Consider the following 23,718-nt stretch of genomic DNA (forward strand, 5'->3'; position numbering starts at 1 on the left):
ACCTAGGGTGACCATATGAAAAGGAGGACAGAACATCATCGCACCACTCATCTCATGCCCAATTCCTGTTTGTGATTGCTGCTCACTTTGCGCAAACGGGAAACTTCTGCAAATCACACAGCGATCAAATGGGAGATCTGTGCAACTCTCCCGAAATGTGCATAGATTTCCTCCATAGGAAGTGTATGGAGGAAGTTTGTGCAAATCAAATTTGGTGTCGTATTTACAAATACAGTGGGCCTTGCTAGACCTACCAGATAATCCATCTGGGAGGAGGGGCGACGGCGCACTACAGCTAGCGTGCGCCGTTGCCCTTTTCCAGACATCAACACGCGACAGGGCAAAGGAAAGCCCCGTCGCGTGCTCTGGTTTTTCACCCCTTAAAGGGCCATGTGTGCAGGAGCGCACCACCGAAGAAGGTAAGTCTTTTTAAAAAATAATAAAGGGTTCCCCGCTCCCCTTGATTCACCCCAATGATGTCTGATGCCCCCCTGCCCGCTCGTTTGCCCGTCCTCCCCCTGTCCGCCATGGCTGTCCCCTTCCCTGTCCTTCTTCCCCCCTGTCCACCATGGCTGTCCCTGTCCCCATTCTTCTTCCCCCATCCCCCGTCCCTGATGCCCGTCCCCGTCCCCGTTCTTCTCCCCCCCTCCTGCCGGGTCGGACTTTCCCCTGGCCCCCATCTCCCCTCGGTGATTCCCCCCATCTCTCCCCCGTGATTCCCCCCCGTGATTCCCCCCCGTGATCCCCCCATCTTGCCCCCGTGATTCCCTCCTATGGAGCACTGTGCCCAGTCCGTGGCTTCTCCTGGCTACTCACGAAGCGAGCAGCCGGGAAAAGCCACAGAAGTTGCTAGACTTTCCGCAGCCCCAACCTCAGGCCAGGGCTGCGGAAAAGCCGGGCCATAAGCGAATCCGCTTATCCCAGGTTAAGGGAGGTCTTAGCCCGGCCTGACCCCGGAATCCCCTGTGCATCATCTGGATGCACAGGAGGGAGACCGGGCCTCACACCGCCCTAACGTCTCGTCTAGCAACGGCCAGAGTCTTTATCAGGTCTGTCCAGGAAGCCAGCCAGCAGCAAAGCTCATCACTGCCAGGAGTAACAGGCAGAGATAAGCAAATCCTGGCAGCAAAGATGCAGCGTCAAAGTCCAAAGACCATAGAGATTCAGGGGAGTTCCAAAGTCCAGTCCAGGGTCCAAGTCACCAAGATTCCAACACACGCGTCACGGAGCAAGCAGCAGAACCAGCAACTTCACAACGGTTGTTGCCAGTAGCAGGCAGCTTCTTTCATTCCCTTTTTTATCCTGCATCCTGCCTGGCCCCACCTATCTCCAGCTGTGGCTCATTACTGAGCCTTCCGTCTCAGCCAGCTATTTAAGTGCAGCTTTCACAGCGTTACGTTTCTACAGACGCAGACTTCTTCTTTCTGGCCAGACTCGCGCTGCACGCCTCAATCTTCTTCATTCCCGAGGGCTGGGTGGATGACTTACTTCAGGCTCAGAATCTGCTTTGCTGGAGGCAGGAGGTGGGGGAGTATGGCCTTCACGGAGCTCTTCCAAGGGGCCTGCATCCTCCTCGGCTGTACGGTCCCTTTCTCCCTGCAACGCTGCCTCTGGTATGTCCTCAGAGGAAGGAGAATTTCTGCTGAAAACAACAGAATGAAACTTAACAAGGATAAATGCCAAGTTCTGCATTTAGGAAATAGAAACCAAATGCACAGTTACAAGATGGGGGATACTTGGCTCAGCAATACTACAAACGAGAAGGATCTTGGAATTGTTGTAGATTGCAAGCTGAATATGAGCCAACAGTGCAATATGGCTGCAAGAAAGGCCAATGCTATTTTGGGCTGCATTAACGGAAGTATAGCTTCCAAATCACGGGAGGTACTGGTTCCTCTCTATTCGGCCCTGGTCAGGCCTCATCTAGAGTACTGCGTCCAGTTCTGGGCTCCACAATTCAAGAAGGACGCAGACAAGCTGGAGCGTGTTCAGAAGGCAACCAGGATGATCAGAGGTCTAGAAACAAAGCCCTATGAAGAGAGACTGAAAGAACTGGGCATGTTTAGCCTGGAGAAGAGAAGATTGAGGGGAGACATGATAGCACTCTTCAAATACTTAAAAGGTTGTCACACAGAGGAGGGCCAGGATCTCTTCTCGATCCTCCCAGAGTGCAGAACACGGAATAACGGGCTCAAGTTACAGGAAGCCAGATTCTGGCTGGACATCAGGAAAAACTTCCTGACTGTTAGAGCAGTATGACAATTGAATCAGTTATCTAGGGAGGTTGTGGGCTCTCCCACACTAGAGGCATTCAAGAGGCACCTGGACAACCATCTGCCAGGGATGCTTTAGGGTGGATTCCTGCATTGAGCAGGGGGTTGGACTCGATGGCCTTGTAGGCCCCTTCCAACTCTGCTATTCTATGATTTTATGAGTCTACAGCCTCTGGTAAGTCCGTTTCCTCCGTAGACGAAGATTCCTCAGGAGGAACCATGAAATTTAGAGTCGAAAATGGGACCAACGTGAAGATGCGTTCACAATTTGCAAAGATTTTCAACAAACACGTCCCTGCGCTTGCGGTCGTATTCAGGACTGTTAACAGGCGTGCTCACATCTTTTGTGAGCAAAACCAAAAGTACTTACTGTGATTCCCCCGTGTGTGTGTGTGTGTATATGTGTGTGTACTGCTTCCCCACTCACCCCAATACACACACACTATGGAGCAAAGGTAAGGCTAAGCCCAACAGCCAGCTCCTTCCTGATCCTTCCAACAGTCATTCTGGCACACACGATATCATGATGTTTCACATCTGCGTTACCCCCATCATCATTTCTCAAGCGGCCTGCTCTGTTTGACACAACATAATACGACATGTCTGAAATAATATGTCAGAATAGGAAAATAAGAGAAGTGGAACTTTTTGACCTTGGCACTGCAGCTGTTCTCAGGGGATTTTCTTAAGTCAAGAGCATTTCTTTCTTTCTTTTTTGCAGCTGTTCCCCCTCCCCGGCCTCCCATCTAAGAATTTTTTTGATTATCTGAAAGTTAATTCCTGCCTCGTGCTTCAAGATTAAATTAAGCAAGGCAGGCTTCTTGGAAAACATTGCCTACAGCAAGGAAAGAACCTCATGTCTATTTCAATGCTTCTGCAATGCAAAAACAATCACAATGAAATACTGTCCAATGATTATTTTTAGCCCAGAAGCTTGGTCATATTTTCCCCCATTTTCTGTTTAATGGTGGAGCCGATTGAAGCCACTGTCCATGATCAAGCACAGCATGTGCAGAGGGTTGAGTATTCGTAGACCATATTATAGACACCAGCCATTGGGGTTGACGGCTGGTCAGCCACTGTGTGAACAGAGTGCTGGACTAGATGGGCCCTTGGTCTGATCCAGCAGGGATCTTCTTATGTTATTTTCTTAATGGAGGGGAACAGGGGTATGGAATCAGGCTGCTATCTTCTCATCTCACAATACAAGGAATTTGGGGTCACACTCAGTGGGACTGATTGACAGGAGAAATGAAAGAAAGTGCTCCGTCACAATTAGAACATAAGAAATGCCGTGCTGGATCAGACCGAGGGTCCATCTAGTCCAGTCACCCTTATGTCTTGTTTGGTTTAAGAGAGTTGCTGTTTCTTGTGTTACATTTATAAGTGTATACCTAAAAACACAAAACCTAAAACCTATCATGTGCTGTATATGGCTAGGCCCAGGCTGTCTGAAAAACATAAGAACATAAGTGCCATTCTGGATCAGACTAGTCCAGCCATCAGCCAGGGATGAACAAGCAGGACATGGTGCCACAGCACCCTCCCACCCATGTTCCCCAGCAACTGGTGCACACAGGCTTACTGCCTCGAATACTGGAGATAGCACACAACCATCAGGGCTAGTAGCCATTGATAGCCTTCTCCTCCAGGAATTTATCCAACCCCCTTTTAAAGCCATCCAATTTTTTGGCCCTCACTACATCTTGTGGTAGTGAGTTCCATAATTTAACTATGCACTGTGTGAAAAAGTAGTTAAGAACATAAGAACATAAGAAGAGCCATGCTGGATCAGACCAAGGGTCCATCTAGTCCAGCACTCTGAACATACAGTGGCCAAACAGCCATCGGCCAGGGACAAACAAATCAAGACACAATGGAACTGCACCCTCCCACCCATGTTCCGCAGCAACTGGTGCATACTTATATTATTATTATTATTATTATTATTATTATTATTATTATTATTATTTCCTTCCTTTTCCCCAGTATGGGACTCAAGGTGGTTTACAAGATTAAAATATGTATAATTAAAACATATAAATATAAATTACAAAAGTTAAAATAGAATTGATTTCAGGAACCGGAAGGTTCGACCATATAACACCTGCTCTGGTCCGCTTGCACTGGCTGCCTATATGTATCCGAGCCCAATTCAAGGTGCTGGTTTTGACCTATAAAGCCTTACACGGTTTGGGACCACAATACCTGACGGAACGCCTCTCCCAACATGAATATACCCGGTCACTACGTTCAACATCTAAGGTCCTCCTCCGGGTGCCTACTCCGAGAGAGGCTCAGAGTGTGGCAACGAGGGATAGGGCTTGTTCTCTGAACCCCGCTACACACGAGGAACAGCAACAGCTTCTCAAAGGGAGGGCACTCCAGCCGCGTACCTTGGGAATTTTACAAGAGTGGGGGGGGGGGGGGAATGGGACAAAAGCTGTCATCAATTTCCGGGGGGAAATGATGTGTCATCCCTAGATCACCATGGGATCAGTTGTGCATCATGTGGTGCAGAAGGGACAACCTTGAGACTATTCTGGATTAAACAGCTGGTGTGGATTAGGATTTAGTCGCCACACATCCTTTCCAAATGCATGCTTGTAAACCACCCAGAGAGCTTCAGCTATGGGCAGTATTTATTTATTGAGTTTTTATACCACCCAATAGCCAAAGCTTTATAGAAATGAAATGAAATGAAATTGATGATATTGATGATGATGATGTTGATGATGATGATGACAATGATGATGATACATTTACGAAGCACAATGCAACTGGATTGCCGTACCACTGCACATTTTTTATGCATTTTTTTTCAGATTTACACACTTTTTTACAGCATTTTTCTCTGGTCCACACAATGCACTGCAAGCTGAGAAGTGTATGGACTTCAACTTTACATTACATTTGAGCCCGTGCTTTATTTCAGGATTTATTTATTTATTTATTTCATTTCTATACCGCCCAGTAGCCGAAGCTCTCTGGGCGGTTCACAAAAATTAAAACCATGAAGAGCATAATAAAACCAATCAACAATTTAAAAACACAAGTACAAAATACAATATAAAAAGAAAGACCAGGATAAAACCACACAGCAAAAATTGATATAGGTTAAAATATGAAATTAAAACAGCAGAGTTTAAATTTAAGTTAAATTAGGTGTTAAAATACTGAGAAAATAAAAAGGTCTTCAGCTGGCAACAGAAGGAAAACAGTGTAGGCACCAAGCGAACCTCTCTCGGGGGTTCGTTCCACAGCTGGGGTGCCACAGCAGAGAAAGCCCTCCTCCTAGTAGCCACCTACCTCACTTCCTTCGGCAGGAGCTCACGGAGAAGGACCCCTGTGGATGATCTTAAGGTCCGGGCAGGCACGTATGGGAGGAGGCGTTCTTCAAATAACCTGGGATGGATGAACTGGAGAAATTCTTATTTAAAATGATCCAAAACAAATTCGGCATATAGCCCCTGTGAAAGGCGTGCCAAAGGAGGGTTGAAAGAAGGAAATTGCAGAAAAGCCAAATGGATTCTTTGTATCTGTCTTCACAGTGGAAAAAGTACAGCTGGTTGTGGGTGTTGTGGGCTGCTACATAGTGCCACACAGGCGTCTTGCCTGTATTTGGGCTTAGATGCAATGTCACCCCCACCGAAACCTGTCTGGGGGTGAATCTACACAAGCGCTTATCACATTCTTTATTACCACTGAAAATGGTATATTTTCTGGTAGTTTTAAACATAACGGGGCACACTCAGGGATTAGAGCATAACTTATCTTTCTCTGTCCCGTTAGTAATTCATTAAACCAGGACACACTGTATTAGGGTGACCATATGGAAAGGAGGACAGGGCTCCTGTATCTTTAACAGTTGTATAGAGAAGGGAATTTCAGCAGGTATCATTTGTATATATGGATAACCTGGTAGAAATTTCCTCTTCATCACAACCCTCTTTTAAATCTGGTCACTCTAGTAGAGCTCCTGCAGCTTTAACTGTTGTGATGAAGAGGGAATTTCACCAGGTTCTCCATATATACAAATGATGCCTGCTGAAATTCTCTTCTCTATACAACTGTTAAAGATACAGGAGTCCTGTCCTCCTTTTCATATGGTCACCCTACACTGTATCTTGTGTTACTTTAGCTAGGAGTTTCTTTTCATTGGTTGTTACAGTGGTCTGCCCACTTCCTGTTCTCTTGCCTCCCCCCCCCCATTTTCTACAATCTCTACCCATGAGAAATAGGGGTGTGCACGGACCCCCCGCTCCGCTTCACTTGCAGATCCGCCATTTTTGGAATGGGCCGCTTCACCCCGCCCCCGCTCCGCCCACTTCCGCTCCGCTCCGCTCGGAGCTCCGGATCTGGATCGGAGCTCCGTTTCCCCCCCACACAGGCTTGCATTGAAAGCTAAAAAGGTAAACAACTTTTTTTCTGTTCAAGTTAGAAACCTCACGTTTGGCACTATGACGCCTCATGGGGGTATACACATGCACGCCAAGTTTCAAGGGAATCCCATCATCCTCTGATTTTTGGCGAATTTTTGAAAATCGGGCACCCCATTCACACCCCTTTCAATAGCTACGTCAATTTGCATGTTAGATAGCTCATTCTTGGCACCATGATAGCTTATCCACGAGTCCACATGGATGCCAAGTTTCAAGGCAATCCCATCATCCCCTGATTTTTGGGGAATTTTTGAAAATCGGGCACCCCATTCACACCCCTTTCGATAGCTCCGTCAATTTGCACGTTAGAAACCTCAAACTCGCCACCATGAAAGCTTATCCAGGGATACATATGCACACTGAGACTCAAGGCAGTCCCATCATCCCCTGATTTTTGGGGAATTTATGAAAATCCAACACCCATTCACACCCCTTTCCAATAGCTCCGCCTGAACTAGGAGCTCCGAAAAATGGCCGCTTCTCTTCGCCTTGCTTCTAGGGGTCCGCGGTCCACTTCTACTCTGCCTCTGGGTAAGGCAGAGTGGGCCAATCCGCTACTGCTTCTCCGCTCCTAATCGGAGCGGAGCACCTGCCTAAAGAGAAATACAGGAAGCTGTTGGTTTTGGTGCTGGAATAAAATGAACACGCCCCCAGGTCAACAATTGGCTAAACAATGAGCTTTAAAATTTAAAGAGACACGTAGTGATAACAATGATAGGGGGCACATACGACTTCCTGCGATGCCATTAAAATGTCAGAAAAGAAAATTTAATATGCTAGGAAAGAGAAAACAATGAAGATGCAACGTTGCAAGACGAGCGTCATGTGTCACAATCAGTTATCGGAACCCATCATTAATGGTGTTTTTCATAAGTGTAGATCCCACCTGTGTTAGGCAGTTGGAATTGTATACCTGTTACATGAACCAGGGTCTTTTTTCTTTTCTTTTTTCCCCCAAGGGGAAAAGTTTGCAAAAAGGCATTACTCCCATTTTGAAAAGCCCAACTTAATCCTTACTTACGGGGTGTCTGCTTCACTTTGCTTAATAACAAGGAATCCCCTGGTTGCTAGGAGGCAGTGGAAGAGAATGGAGCAGACACATCATATATAGTAACAGGGGTTAGCAGTCCCACTGTATGAAATTACACTGACATCCTCTTCTTCTATCAAGGAAAAAACCAATGTCCTTTCCAGTGTGTGTAATCATATTGATTCCCCCGCCCCCCACCATCTCTTTTATGAGGAGCTGTCTCTTCTGTACAGCCGCCGCCTGGGGAATTACTCATCACAAGTAGCTACAGAGCTTAATCTTTTGAAATGGACCCAAATCATATAAAACAAATCCAGTTTATTCACCTAGGCTTTCAAATAGCTCCGTAGCTCCTTGAACCACCATGAATATATAGAAAACTGGAGAAGAATGTCCCTTTAAGATACAAGTGGAAGCCTTACACCTGCATTCACTGGAAGGAGCCAGTCAATTAACCTCGCTGTGACCTGGGGCTTCTAACTCAACCTTTCTGTCCCATTCCATTCACTCCTGGAAGGTGTGGCATTTTAACTAGGGGTGCTTATGACATTTTCCTGATCCAAATGTCTCTTCAAGGTTTGAAGTCAGAATTACCTGGACATGTCTCTGAAGCTAGGGCATTGATGCATTAGGACACTGCATTGTTCCATATTATTTTCATTTTGCACACCGGGCTGTATATGCACACTTCAATTGCTGGACTTGCCCCTGCACACTACGGGTGCACATGTGCAGGATAACTGTCAAATACATTCAAAAGTGTGATAGTGGTGTTTTGCAGGGATCAGTTTTTATAGTAGTGCTGTGCCAGAAATCACTTCCATGTGATTTGATCATTCACATTCAATTGAATTCACATTCAGATTCAAAGGAGAAGAAATCACAGAGAAATTCCCATGGATTGGGTTTAGCGTTCTAGTGCTTACCTTACTTATGAGGTGACTGATGAACGTGAGTTCATGTCCTATGGTGACCATGTGAAAAGGAGGACAGGGCTCCTGTATCTTTAACAGTTGTATAGAACAAGGAATTTCAGGAGGTGTCATTTGTACACATGCAGCACCTGGTGAAATTCCCTCTTCATCACAACAGTTAAAGCTGCCGGAGCCCTTCGTGAGAAGCCAGCCAAACGCCACACTGAGATCCTCAGCTTCAGGGCAGTATGAAGCCTGGTATTATATAACGAGTTTTATTTAATACCTTTCTTCCCTTTGCTCCTATGGCAATAACATCTCTATAAATATTTGAGCAGTTCTTTTGTTGCTGTTCTGGGCCTTTGATGAACAAGTACTTGCTGAAATGCTCAAAGAACTAGGAGTCCATCAAGCTAAGTGAAATCCATATCCTTAAGCATCAAAGTCTAGCATGCCTGAAGTTGAACAGAGGACAGAAAGGCAAAACAACATCGAACCTTAAACATAGGGCCAAACTTGCATATGCATTGAACATCTCTCCTTCCTCTCTTTTTTAACTGTTAAAAAATTACAGCTGATAAACAGGGTCACAACTATGGCACACAGCATGGGGGGGGGGGGTAGCCCTTTCCCCCTGTTCTACGATCCCAATGAAAATTACCCACTCCAGGAGGGCACCGATTAAGGCACCAATGGAAGCTTCCCTCCAAGGGAAAATAGCAGCTTGCGGGGGACTGGTGAATTTCAATGTGACCACAATGCATGAAGAAAGGAGGCAACCCTTCCTCCCCCTCCGTCATCATCCAGAGCCTGGTTACTTTCCGTCCTCCACTCAGAGCTTCAATTTTGGTAGTACTCAAGCAATCTGTAGAACTTCTGAAGAAAAAGTTAAAGTTGTTTCTTCTTCTTCTTCTTCTTCTTCTTCTTCTTCTTCTTCTTCTTCTTCTTCTTCTTCTTCTTTATCATCATCATCATCATCATCATCATCATCATCTCTTTCTCGCTGATGGCAGTTTTTCTAGATGAACATGATGGGCTTTGCCAAGTTATGCTTTCTTTTACACATTAAGGAATTTCCTGATTATTATTATTATTATTATTATTATTATTATTATTATTATTATATTTTAACACTGGAGTCAGTATGCTCAACAAACACTAAGGCCGTTGCTAGACCAGGCTATGGGCCTTCCTAGACGAGGGCTTAGCCTGGTGTGAGGCCCGGGCTCCCTGCTGTGCATCCAGATGACGCACAGGGGATCCCGGGGTCAGGCCGGGCTAAGTCCTCCCTTGACCTGGGATAACCGGATCCGCTTATGGCCTGGCTTTTCCGCAGCCCCGACAACTTCCGTGGCTTTTCCCGGCTGCTCGCTTACTCACGAGTAGCCGGGAGAAGCCACGCACTGGGCACAGCATTCCATAGGAGCACTGTGCCCATCGGGCCGGGGGGGGGGAATCACAGCGGGAGGGGAGATGGGGGCTGGGGGAAAGAGCGGACTTGGCAGGAGAGATGGGGGGAAGAGCGGAGCCAGGGGGGGAGAGATCACAGACAGGGGGCGTGGAGGGGGCATTGGACATGAGAGGCGGGTGATTGGGTGGGCATGGTGAGTGGGCAGGGGGCATCAGACTTGGCGGACGGGGGGGAAGAAGAATGGGGCCAGGGCATGGTGGACATGGGGGGGGGGGAGAAGAACGGGGCCAGGGCATGACGGACGGGGGACAGGCATGGCGAGCTGGGACGGGCATGGCGAGCGGGGCCAGGGCATGGTGAGTGGGGCTAGGGCATGGCGAGCGGGGGGAGGACGGGCGAGCGAGTGGGCAGGGGGCATCGGGCATTGTGGGGGGGGGAAATCAGGGGCAGGGGGAGCAGGGAACCCTTAATTTTTTTAAAAAAAACACTTACTGTTCCATTGGTTCGCTCCTGCGCACATGGCCCTTTAAGGCAAAAAAAAAAAAAAAAAGGAGGACACGATGGGGCTTTCCCTTACCCCGTCGCGTGTTACATGTGGAAAAGGGTGACAGCCCGCGCTAGCTGTAGCGCGGCGTCGCCCCTACTCCGCACTGGATTATCAGGTAGGTCTAGCAAGGCCCTAAGTCACTACACTCAGCTTGGTGGCCCCTTCATCTTGGTGCTCAGGGGCAAGTGCCCACATGCTCAGCATTGTATTGAAGATGAATATGTTGAGTCTCCAAGATTCATATTTCCAGAACAAGGAATTGCTGATTTCAGCAACTCCACCCATTAAAAATTAATTGATCTGGAATGATTTACCTTTGGTGGACCAAATTTCACTACACTACTTTTCATTTGGTGTGGTCTTCTATAACATGACTATATATATTCTTAAATATTGGGTCGCTATCAAAAAAGAATTATTTCCTGCAGCAATTGCCTACAGAAAGAGCTCAATGAAACACCAACCTCTTTCTTGCTTAGAACAAGTAGCTGGAGTGAAGTGTGGTAGAATAAAGACGGAAGACTGTTATTAGAGTGGATATAAGATTGAGAGTCTGAGTTTTACCACTGAAAGAGGGCACAAATTAATCTATGTTTGAAAGAAAAGTCTGGCACATAAAAGGGAGCAGCCCCCCTTTTTCTCTTTTTTTCCTCTTTTTAGTGAAGGAGAGGTAGGCATTGCATGATTTGCTATGAACCAGTGCACAGAAGATTAATCTCTGCCCATCTATCAGGAAGACTGATGGCACACTGTTGCTCACTCACAGTGACTCCTTTTTTCATCCAAAGGGTTGTCTTTGTGATGTGCATTTTATAGCTTTACAACCTTCCAAGGTTACATCATTTATGGCAGATAATAATTTCCCATTTCTACCACTGTGGCTTGGAATTTTGTCTCCCCATATTGCCAACTAATAATCACCAAGATCCAGTGGGATCATAGTTCTTCCAGGAGAAGGTGGGAGACTCTATATAGGTGTATGAAATTGCTGATCAAGCTAAATCAAGCAGCGTTTTTAGTTAGCTGTGGTCTTCTTGTGTGTGCTGTTGCCTTCAGAATGGTGGTTGGTGGCACACAATGAGAGGGCTTCTTTGGTGCCAATGCCCCATATTTGGAACTCTCAGCCCCAAGAGGTTAGAAGTGCAATCATATGGACTGTGCCCTCACTCTTTGGAAGACCCCAAACTCAGAGGATTCTGAGATTCCTATGCCCTGCTGGACTGAAGCCAAGGAACTTGCCTTCCTGTTCTCCAATCTTTGATGTTTCTCTCTCTCTCTCTAGATGGGCTTTTTAGGTTGTCTAGCATGGGAACACTATAACACACCTTTTCCTCTACTTCAAGCTCAATTTCATGCTCTTGGAGAGGCAACTTGGAAACACATTTTTAAACAAGTTCTCTCTTTCTCTCTCTCTCTCTCTCTCTCTCTCTCTCTCTCTCTCTCTCTCTCTCCTATGCATTTTAGAACATATTGGACTTTGACCATGGTTTCAGGAGTTGTGAACTATGTAAGGCTTGGTAAAAAAGGAAGAAAGAAGTGAAGCACATTTCTTATGTATCCCTACATCTATAAGAGCAGTCATACTGGATCTGACCAAGGGACCATCTAGTCCAACGTTCTGTTCACACAGTGGCCAACCAGCTGCCCATTGGAAACCCACAGGCAGGACATGAGTGCAACAGCACCCTCCCACCCATGTTCCCTCTGATACTGGAGGTGGAATATGGACATCTGTAATAGTAGCCATTTATAACCTTATCCTCCATGAATTTGGCCAATCCCCTTTTAAAGCAATCCAAAGTAGCTTTACTTCACTTCCAATCACTAAATTTTGTGGAAGTGCATTTCATAGTTTAATTATGTGTGTGTCCATTTAATTAATTAGTATTTGCAGAGCTTTCTCAGTTGCAATACTATGATACCTTGGGGGATTGCTTGGCCTTGCCTACAGAAGATATCTTGCTTAATCCCTGCAATGTCCAGTCTTCAGTGAAAAGGATCTCAAGTAGCTAGTCTGGGAAATATACCTGCTTACCACTCCAGAGAGTCAATCTGATGGACCAATACTCTAACTCACTCTAGCTTCATGTGTTCATAAATTCACAAGTGGACTCCTGACATTATACACATCAAGAAGGTTATCTCAGTTAAGACCTCTTCTCCAGGGCAAGGGATGCTATCAACTTTTGTAAATGAGGTGAAAAAATCTATACCAAGCTTAAGAGAAACATAGTTTTAAATCCTTGAGGTTGCATAGCCTTTAAAAAAAAATCTATGTGACTTCTCTAAGTAGAGACAGATATGCTAATAATGTGATTTGAGATTTGTTGTGGGGTACCAAGGCCCTATAGCAATTCGTCAAGGTGGAATTTCAGAGAAATCAATTTCTTTGCCTTAGGTTTGTGAGACAGCCAATGGGATCTTAGCCACATGGATTCTAATAGTCAATTGGATTCTCCTACTGCCCCAAACCATGCTTTGAACATTTCTCTTTCAGTCTGACTTCAGAGCTCTCTGAATTTAAAAGAAAACTCTTCTTTTGGTGACATGAGGCATTCAATTGGGTCTTGCCTTTGTGATGTGTAGCTAAGTAACATCCCGTTGGAAAGCAATACAGGAGAAGTTGAGGGCAGAGCTAAGATGGTTGAAAATCAAGTACTTTTGCTCTGCCATAATGGAGACAATGATTGTTCACTACAAAATGCTACATGAGAATCCAGTATAGGATCGAGGGTATATAATAGTTAACATTGGTGACTTGAAATACATTCCGAAATACATTTTAGCATAATACTGTTATTAGGCCAACCAACCAATCACAGAAGTCTGCAAGCTTTTGAGATCTCCAGATCCCTTAATCAGGCAAGACGTTACCACCACCATCCCCCCCAAAAAAAAGTCATGGGAAGGGTGGGATAAGGGCAGGGATGGTGAAATCATAGCATCTACTGTTCCAAACCCCAAGATGAAGTGGTGGAGGAAGGGTCTTCAGAATTTCAGAAGCTTCATTTCACATTCCCATCAGTTCCTCAGCCAGCGTTTCCAGTCACAAATCATCTATGAATTACAGTCAAAAGTTGTCATCCAGCTTCACAAAATGTGTAAAGTATTCATCAAACGGAATGAGCAGTCAAAACTTACCCACAAATGTGAAGCCATCTATTTTGAATGGTTTAGGTTCAACACCGCTGGTGGCAATGAAGCTGACCCAGCCTTTATCCTCACCCCTTGGACCTCTCTCAAGTTATCCATCTGGTAGAGTTCTACAATGAATCATTTATCAACATCTTGAAGGCCTCTATTTTGTCAGCCATACTGAAGGTTAATGGAATTTCAGTAGGTAGGTACTATATGGGTTTCTCCTCCACAATTTACAACCCATTCAAATGTGTTCCTTCTGGTTAAAGTAGCATGATACCTGACCTGACTGACAGAGCAGGAATAAAATCTAAACAGTAAGACCACCCTGAGTAGCACCTGCAGGGAGTAGTGAATCAGTTTGGAGTTACTAGTGTGACTGAAACCAGATGCATTATAGCAACACAGAATATCACTTTTTTATTATATAGGGTAACTCCTTGAGGTAAAAAAATACTACCACTTCATCTACTGAGGTTAAAAGGACATAATATTATATCCCTTGTATCCGCCAGTAAAATTAAATAATACATATATACTCATAAATACTTGGATGGAATTTGCTTATGTGTTTTTCTGATCAGGGGGTATGTGATGCTGGAATTAGATTTTGTAGAGGTCTTGTAGGAATTTAGATTTAGCATTTGAGGAGAGGGAAATGTTACTCCCCTCCCCCAAAAAATAACCTTTACTCAGATCACTTAGATATCCTCATACACAAGAAACTTTTCTTGGGCCTGATCTACACCAAGCAGGATATTGCACTATGAAAGCAGTCTATAAGAGGCAGGAGCCACACTACTGCATTATAGTGGTATTGAAGTGCACTGCAGGATCGACTCCAAGCAGGATATTCCACTATGAAAGCTGTATATAAAAGGCAGGAGCCACACTACTGCTTTACAGAAGTGTTGAACTACACTGGCAACTGTTGGGGCCCATGACACATAGCATACTGTTTTCATACCACTTTCATAGTGCTATATCCTGCTGGGTGTGGCTCCTGCCCCTTATATACTGCTTTCATACTGCTTTCATAGTGCAATATCTTGCTTGGTTTAGATCTGGCCTTGATCTCCACTGAAACTTCTCACATGTTTTGCCTGAAAAGGGACCTGCATATTTGCTTTGAACTTTGATTAAGACAAAGTGCCATGACAATATACAACTGTAGCAACTGGCGTAGCCTCAGGCAAGCATATTTCCTTCACAAATGAATATTCCGATGCCTTCCCCTTTTGGTTCATAGCATGGGACATCAGAAGTAGCCCTACAAGTCCAGTAGACCAAAATCAACATAGAATTACCACAATGATAATTAATTTCATTGAGGTGAGAATCTTGAGATGGCCCTCAGGGCCCTCATGTGCTTAACAAGCCTAGCACTGGGTCAGTGGAAGTATAGACGAGCTCAGTTCAGACCAAACTCTCACTGGGATAAGTCGTCTGTTCCCTCAACTCTTTCCAGGTTTCTGAAAGATTTATCTCCAGCCATCATTTTTATTGGATCCTTGATCCATGATAAAGTCATGTCTGTTTCATCTCTCCACTTCCTGGACCTAATTTCCCTTACCCATGAGCTCCATCTTGCAGGATAGAATCATAGAACAGTAGAGTTGGAAGGGGCCTATAAGGCCACCGAATCCAATCCCCTGCTCAATGCAGGAATCCATCCTAAAGCATCCCTGACAGATGGCTGTCCAGCTACCTCTTGAATGCCTCTAGTGTGGGAGAGCCCACAACCTTCCTAGGTAACTGGTTCCATTGTCGTACTGCTCTAACAGTCAGGAAATTTTTCCTGATGTCCAGCTGGAATCTGGGTTCCTGTAACTTGAGCCCATTATTCAGTGTCCTGCAGTCTGGGAGGATCGAGAAGAGATCCTGGCCCTACTCTGTGTGAGGAATTCATGACGTACATGAATTATTATTATTATTATAGTAAATAACAATAATATGCAAGCAAGGAGAACCCACAACTAGAACATTTCATATTTTTTGAAAATATGAAAACACTTCCTTTAGATAAATTATAGAAAAGCTTTTAAGGTATTTAATATTAAATTTCTTGGATTCACTGTGATTTGGGTTAGTTATCAAGAGGATTGTAAGCCTATGCGGCAGGGTCTTGCTATTTACTGTTTTACTCTGTACAGCACCATGTACATTGATGGTGCTATATAAATAAATAATAATAATAATAATAATTAAGGTATTCATGAACCCATGCTGATTCCTTCTGTACTCTTTCAATTAATCTTAACCGGCTGTCTTTAATTGGAGGTTTCCAAAGATTAGCAGCTCACAAAACTCAGATTTCCCTTTGTTGCTCTGGCTTGTCAATTAAAATTGACTGATTACAACTCCCGTCATCCCATCTAGATAGCATTGCTACTGTACGCAAAGAATAGGCAACAAAGAGGGAAACCGCCATCCATCCCAATCTTGGATTTGAGAGTGCCAATGCTCTTCCGATATCAGCACTGCCAACTTCAGGAAATTCAATATACAATGTATGCAGTCATAGCTGGAAGGCTTTACAGTACTTCTGATATGACTGCCTGTAGAATCAATAGTACATGAACGGCCTTTAGATAGCTACAGAGAACAATGAAATGCCTTTTCAAGAGTGCTCTGCACAAGGAGCTACAGAGCATATTTCTCAAGATGCCCACTCCTTGCCTTACAAGAGCATCTTGGGCAGGAGGTGGTATTTGCAGGTGGGAAGAGGGAGGAAGAGACACTCCTTGCAGGTGTGGCAAACATGTTCTGTAAAGGGAGGGTGAGATGTGGCGAGGCCCATAAAGGTCCCACCCTGACTTGGCCTCTCTTGCTTCATGGCTTCCACCATAACGCCCTCCATATAACCAGTATGGAATTAGCCAGTCACTCCCTTTGGGAGGGTTAACTAGGAATTTTACCTGCCACGATTAGCATTTGTTTAAAGTTTTTTCACCTACTTCATACTGGGATTAGTCACTTTGAAGAGGGTGGGTAAATAAGTTGATTCGTCGTTGGCAGGGTTGTGCGGGAATTTAGAATAATAGATCTGATGAGCATTTGCTTGTACCTTTATGGTGATTGGCAAGTCTGGAGGCCTGATCCTCAGGGGATCATCCTATCTCTCCTACTTGGAGGTGAGCGGAACCGGGCAGGGGTGACACCAGAGTGAAGGAACAAAATATGCAAATTTCCTGACCTTGAGGAAATTGAGTTTCTCTCCCCCGCACACACTGATGGGGGCCTAAAAGGCCCTATTAACAGGTCCTTTAAGAAACTCATTAGTGCAGGGGGGGAACATGATTTCCCCAAAGATGGCCACCTTTAGAATGGACGAGGGAAATACACAACCTTGGGGAAATTGCCTCATGCCAAAGGGGCCCTTAAAGGCCCTCTTAACTTTGCATTAAGAGGGCCTATAAGGCTCTGATTGACATGGGAGTGAATATTTCCCAAAGGCCTACTCACTCAGGCTAGTTGCATACAGGGAAGGAATTAATAGATTCCCGCACTGGGAGGTTGAGGTACCTTGTTAAATAAAGAGGCCCTAGTTTATCCCAAGCTCTGGTATCTGTGTCATTATTTGTTAGGTCCTTCTCTGTCAACAATGCACATTAGAACTAGAAAAAAAAAGTCCTAGAATTCTATCAGGTCCAAACTCTACAAGGGTCTTCGCAGAAATGGATCTCTGTTGCAAATTATGATTGGATAAAATGTGGGTTCCATTTGGTTTTGATAAGGATTTTCCAAAATTCACAAAGTTCTTAATTTTTTTTTTTTTAAAAAAACTTCTTTTTTTGACAAAATGAACTTGAGATTAAGGGGGAAATGAAGCATCCAGGCTTTGAGTGTTTTTTCTCAGAAAAGTCTGAATCCATGCATATTCAACCATAATGCATTAGTGGTAGAAAGCTGGGGGATAGATAAAATCAATCAAATAAATAGCAGAATTCACAAAGATAGAATTCCTCCGTCATTCCTATTTAAGGAAGAGAGAAGTTGAGAGAAGTGAGAGATATGAAGGCCTGCAGATATGGAGAACATATTTCCACCCAAACGTCCTGATGATTCTGGAGAAATGATCTACATACTAATATTAGAATATACTTTGTAGATCATACTAATACTGTTTGTAAACCGCCCAGAGAGCTTTGGCTGTGGGGCGGTATATAAATGCAATAAATAAATAAATAAATAAAATCATAGAATCATAGAATAGCAGAGTTGGAAGGGGCCTACAAGGCCATCGAGTCCAAGCCCCTGCTCAATGCAGGAATCCACCCTAAAGCATCCCTGACAGATGCTTGTCCAGCTGCCTCTTGAAGGCCTCTAGTGTGGGAGAGCCCACAACCTCCCTAGGGAACTGATTCCATTGTCGTACTGCTCTAACAGTCAGGAAGTTTTTCCTGATGTCCAGCTGGAATCTGGCTTCCTTTAACTTGAGCCCATTATTCTGTGTCCTGCACTCTGGGAGGATCGAGAAGAGATCCTGGCCCTCCTCTGTGTGACAACCTTTTAAGTCTTTGAAGAGTGCTATCATGTCTCCCCTCAATCTTCTCTTCTCCAGGCTAAACGTGCCCAGTTCTTTCAGTCTCTCTTCATAGGGCTTTGTTTCCAGACCCCTGATCATCCTCGTTGCCCTCCTCTGAACACGCTCCAGCTTGTCTGCGTCCTTCTTGAATTGTGGAGCCCAGAACTGGACGCAATACTCTAGATGAGGCCTAACCAGGGCCGAATAGAGAGGAACCAGTACCTCACGTGACTTGGAAGCTATACTTCTATTAATGCAGCCCAAAATAGCATTTGCCTTTCTTGCAGCCATATCGCACTGTTGGCTCATATTCAGCTTGTGATCTACAACAATTCCAAGATCCTTCTCATTTGTAGTATTGCTGAGCCAAGTATCCCCCATCTTGTAACTGTGCATTTGGTTTCAATTTCCTAATTGTACACTTTGCATTTATCCCTATTAAATTCCATTCTGTTGTTTTCAGCCCATCATTCCAGCCTATCAAGATCACTTTGAACTTTGTTTCTGTCTTCCAGGGTATTAGCTATCCCACCAAATTTTGTGTCATCTGCAAATTTGATAAGCGTTCCCTGCACTTCCTCGTCCAAATCATTATTAAAAATGTTGAAGAGCACTGGGCCCAGGACTGAGCCCTACGGTACCCTACACGTTGCCTCTCCCCAGTTTGAGAAGGTTCCATTGATAAGTACTCTTTGAGTCCGATTCTGTAGCCAACTGTGAATCCACCTAATAGTTGTTCCATCTAGCCCACTTTTAGCTAGTTTGTTAATGGGAATATCATGGGGCACTTTGTCAAAAGCTTTGCTGAAGTCAAGGTAATACTGGAACTAGCAGAGGGAAATGCATGATATGGAACAAAATTTCATGCTTGAAACCAGGGGATGTACAAATCTTATTAAATCTGTCCTGACTAAAGTTTTTGGATAGTTAGATGTCTTTCCTTTCATTGTCCACTCACTGACGGAATAAGATTTTTTTAGGGATGCATGAGAATTTTGTCCTACTTGCACAAGTATGCATTATGTAATGTACATTAGTGCAAGCATGCATTAGCACAAATGTGAATTTGTCCAAAAAACCCACACCCAAGCAACAAAACAAATCCTGATCCACAAATCCATGTGACTTGTATAAAACCAATCTGCTATGAAACCCATATTTTGACTTCATAGGAACCCAAACCTATTTGAATCCATTTCAGATGTTTCTGACATCCTTACTTTTAATACATCAGGGGAGAATGAAGGTATTTTTGATGTGTGTGTGCCAGGATAAAGCCAACATATAGCTAGAGCTTTACTCCAGCTTTGATCCAAATCTAAGCCAGAGAAGAATTCAGGGTTCATATTTCCAAGCCAGGAAATAAAAGTTCCAGTGGCATTTCTAAGAACCAATTTTATTAATTTGTGGTAGAATCAATTTCAACAGCCAGGAGAAGTAACTTCTGACTGAGCAGCTCCGTGGAGCCCTTGTCTCGGCTTCCGTCCCTGCAATGTCGCTCCGTGTGTGCGCGTGGCCCTTTCTACACCCATCAACAGTACCGGGAGGGAGGGGGGAGGATCTAGTGATAGTCTGCTCATGAGATCCTCCCCTAAGTCCACATGCCTGCGTGACATCCCGGGAGGAAGAAGGGGTGTTGCGACCACCATTTCCTTTTTCTTTTTTTAAAATGGAGATGAGTGCACATTGCTCCAACTAAAAGTAAGGCGCTTTTTTTTAAAAAAAAAAAAAAACACAACCCACTCCCACTCTCCCACCACCCCCACTGGGCATGGAGCACCTGAAGAGCTCTGTGCCCATTTCCCACTTCTTCACGTTTACTCATGAGGAGGCAGGACAAAGCTGGGACAGATGCCCACACACCTCCTGCAGTCTCAGGACAATCCTGAGACTGCCGTCATAGCTAGACCTAAGGTTTATCCCTGGATCGTTCAGGGGTCAAACCTGTTCATCTAGGTGACACACGGGGGATCCAGTGCTCAGGCAGGGGCGAACCCTGGATGATCCCAGGATAAACCTTAGGTCTAGCTGTGGCCTGCAGGTAGAATCAGGTTTTCCCAGGGAGTACTTATCCCTGGGAAATCCCATGCTTGTCCCCCCCCCCCACACACACACACTTGCCCCAGGGAGTCCCTGTGCATCATTTGGATGCACAGGGACTCAGCCATGACCAGCCCAGATTTTCGGGCTAGTGTAGAAACGGCCTGTGTTTTCCTTGTTTTCCTTCTTCTTTTTCTTCCCAAGAAACCTAAGAGATTGATCAGCCACTGGAAGAACAGCCTCTTCAAATTGATTACCAACAAAGTGACAGAGTGCAATCCTTCCCATAGCTTTGTTAGGGAAAAGAAAGATCTTCAATTGGAAGTCAAGTGTTGATTGTCGCTAAAGCATGGCTCTTTCGAAATCCCCTTGTAAGCACCTCCGCACTGTGTAAGTAGGTGTCTTTCTCAAATCTATACTGCTGAAAAAGGAGGTGCTCTGAGTATGTCTCCAGGCCTATACATTTTGCTGGAAGGATCATTCTTCCTCAGAAACTTACCTTTCTGTATCCAATAGCATTACAGCAGCATTTTCAATTGTTTCCTTCCCTAACACCCACCATTTAAGACTAGCGCCACTCAGTTGCATATACTGTATATCTCAACAATGACTTTACTTAGAGATTTCATTTTGGGTGGAATTTTTTTTTGCTAACGTCATTTTTACTTATTCTAAATGCCCAAAGTTCATCCCCCCCACCTTCTGGCCAACCACATTTTTCTAGGTAATGTTTCAAAACATGTGTGTATACATGTTAACAACTGTACTAAAAATCTTGGAACACTTGGAAATCGTGTTCTCCCTCCTTCATCTTTATTCACATAATTAATAAATTTCCACCGTACCCCCTCAAATTTATTTCTACTTTGTTGTCCTCTTACTTTCCTCATTTTTTGCATCAGCTTTTCTAAGAGGGCAATCTGCCAAACCCTTTGAAACCAGTTTTCAATCGTAAGCCCTTTGCCATCCTTCCAATGCTTAGCGATCAACCATCTAGCCACCAATAATAGATGGTTTATTAATTCCTTATTTAAGAGCGTAATATCTGGTCTCCTATATAAATTTAACAGAGCTAAATGAGGAGATGGGTGGACCCATTGACCAGTTATTGAACTGATCTCCTGGAACACTTTTTTCCCCCCAATAAACACTCACCATAGGGCAGGACCACCACATCTGTATGTATGTCCCTTCTCTGGAGCATCCCCTCCAGCACAGTGAGGATGACCCTGGACTCATCATAGATATTCTTCTGGGCGTCAAATACCATCTGTGAGTTAGTTTTAGCATTAATTCAATATTTTTTTACTTGATATTGATTTAAATATCCCTCTGTCCCACAAAACATTCCAATCTTTTTCTTCAATATGGATTCCTAAATCCGCTTCCCAGATCATCCTGAGTGGATTGTTAGTACCGACTTCTTGACTTGCTACCCACTTACAAAATCCCACTTTTAAAGTTGATGAGTACCCATAGGGATTGACGGAATCACCTCCATCTGGTTTCTATGGTGCTCAGGAAGGAACCACCCATGCTCACTCCAACACCACCCTGGACCTGCTCATGAGCCATCAGCCTTTACCAGACCCATCTGCAAGTGCCTGGCAGCTGTCCATCTCTTCAGTGAGCCACCATTTTTGGTAAATCAATTTCTACATAAATGGCAGCCATAAAGCAGCCATTTATAGAACATTACAGGTGAGGGCGGCTAGACTCTGCTGGGCGCGGGGGAGTCCGCCAGACTCCCGGACTCATTTGGGGGCTCACGCCATCCCTAGGCACCTAGAATCTTTAAAGTATCTTTAGGCTAGGGTTCAAATAAATTATACCTAATAATTGTATTTATTTAAAACATTTCTTGGACACCTTTCAGGGCAGAAGCCCTCACAAGGTGGCTTACAACAATAAAAGACATAAAAACAGTTAATTTTTGAAAGAGCAATAAAAACAGGATCACAATAAAATGGCTATTTAAAAATAAAAGTAAACCAAAAATAAAACCAACAGGAACAACAATAGCAGCAGTAATTATGGGAAGATTACACAGGCCCAGGGGAGGACCCACCAAACACCACCACCTGTGCTTTCAACAGTTTTCTGACCCCTCTGTAGTGTAATGAGCTAAGGGATTGGCTGCCTGTGGAGAAGGCAGTGAAACCTCTAACAGACATTGGCTAAGCTGCCTTGATATCATGGAAGTCCTCTGCCTTATTGGCTGAGCTTCTCAGCCTAGAAAGGGCAGGAGCAGAACAAGTGTGGAGGGACATAGAGGCTGCAGGACCTGGAGGAAGGGCAAATGGGTCCTAACAGGATACCAAAGCTGAGGACACGAAGAGGTCTAGTGGTCCAAAGAAATGACAGCAAGATGAAAAATCCCATGGGGGGAATCTGGGAGATGAAGAGGAATTTGGTTTGAGAATGGCCAGAAAGGGTTGCGCATATCCAGAAATTGTAGAGGTAAACAAGGCCTAAATTTTACATACTGATGTGAAATAACCATCCATACCTTAGGTTTCAGGTTTCCTGTATAGTTCTAAAAGGCAGGTACAAAGCCAATCAGAATCAATGTGGAAACCATTCATGTATTCAAGGTACTAATCCTTCAATCTAGGTTAATTTCATTAAGCAGTTTGGATAAAGAAGTACAGGGTTTTCTATTTGCACTCTGTGTGGTTGCAGTGGAAAGTTGCTTATACCAGATATAAAACAGCATGCCTCTCTCTCAGTGATAGACATGGCAAAGAGTACCTCTGAATAGTGTCTACATTTTTATACCGGACCAAAGAAGATTACTTGGGCTTAGCTGAAAGGTTCAGGAGAGGTTTGCAGGGAAGCATTAAACATTGTGAGTGGGGGGAAGCACCCACTTTTTTTTAAAAAAAAATGTTTCTATATACAACTAAATAAAAGTATTCACCCATTCAGAGTGAGTGTGAGAAGAACTGCTCTCACTCTGCATTAGTGAAAGTAAAATGTCCAAGGAAACCTCTTCAGGAAGGAGAGGACATTTTACCAGTGGACATGGACAGGATCAAAGCATGTATGATCATAAGCTCCATCCGACAAGCGTCTCACTGCACGCTCATTACTGGGCTATCACGGATTGCACACATGACGACGCCTGTCTCTTGTGCGTCTTCCACCCCTTCTGGCCTTCCTTGCGCTGCAACACACCCACCCACCCAGTCTGGTTGCTGCTTTCTCCTGCCAGACTGAATGGGCCTCATTACTTCCTGTTTTCAGGAAGCGATGTTGGAGAAGCGATGTCGGAGAAGCGACGGGAGGCACACGTTTCTACCTAGATTGTAAGCCTATGCGGCAGGGTCTTGCTATTTACTGTTTTACTCTGTACAGCACCATGTACATTGATGGTGCTATATAAATAAATAATA

Source organism: Elgaria multicarinata, chromosome 6, assembly GCF_023053635.1.
Source record: "Elgaria multicarinata webbii isolate HBS135686 ecotype San Diego chromosome 6, rElgMul1.1.pri, whole genome shotgun sequence".
Lineage (NCBI taxonomy): Eukaryota > Metazoa > Chordata > Lepidosauria > Squamata > Anguidae > Elgaria > Elgaria multicarinata.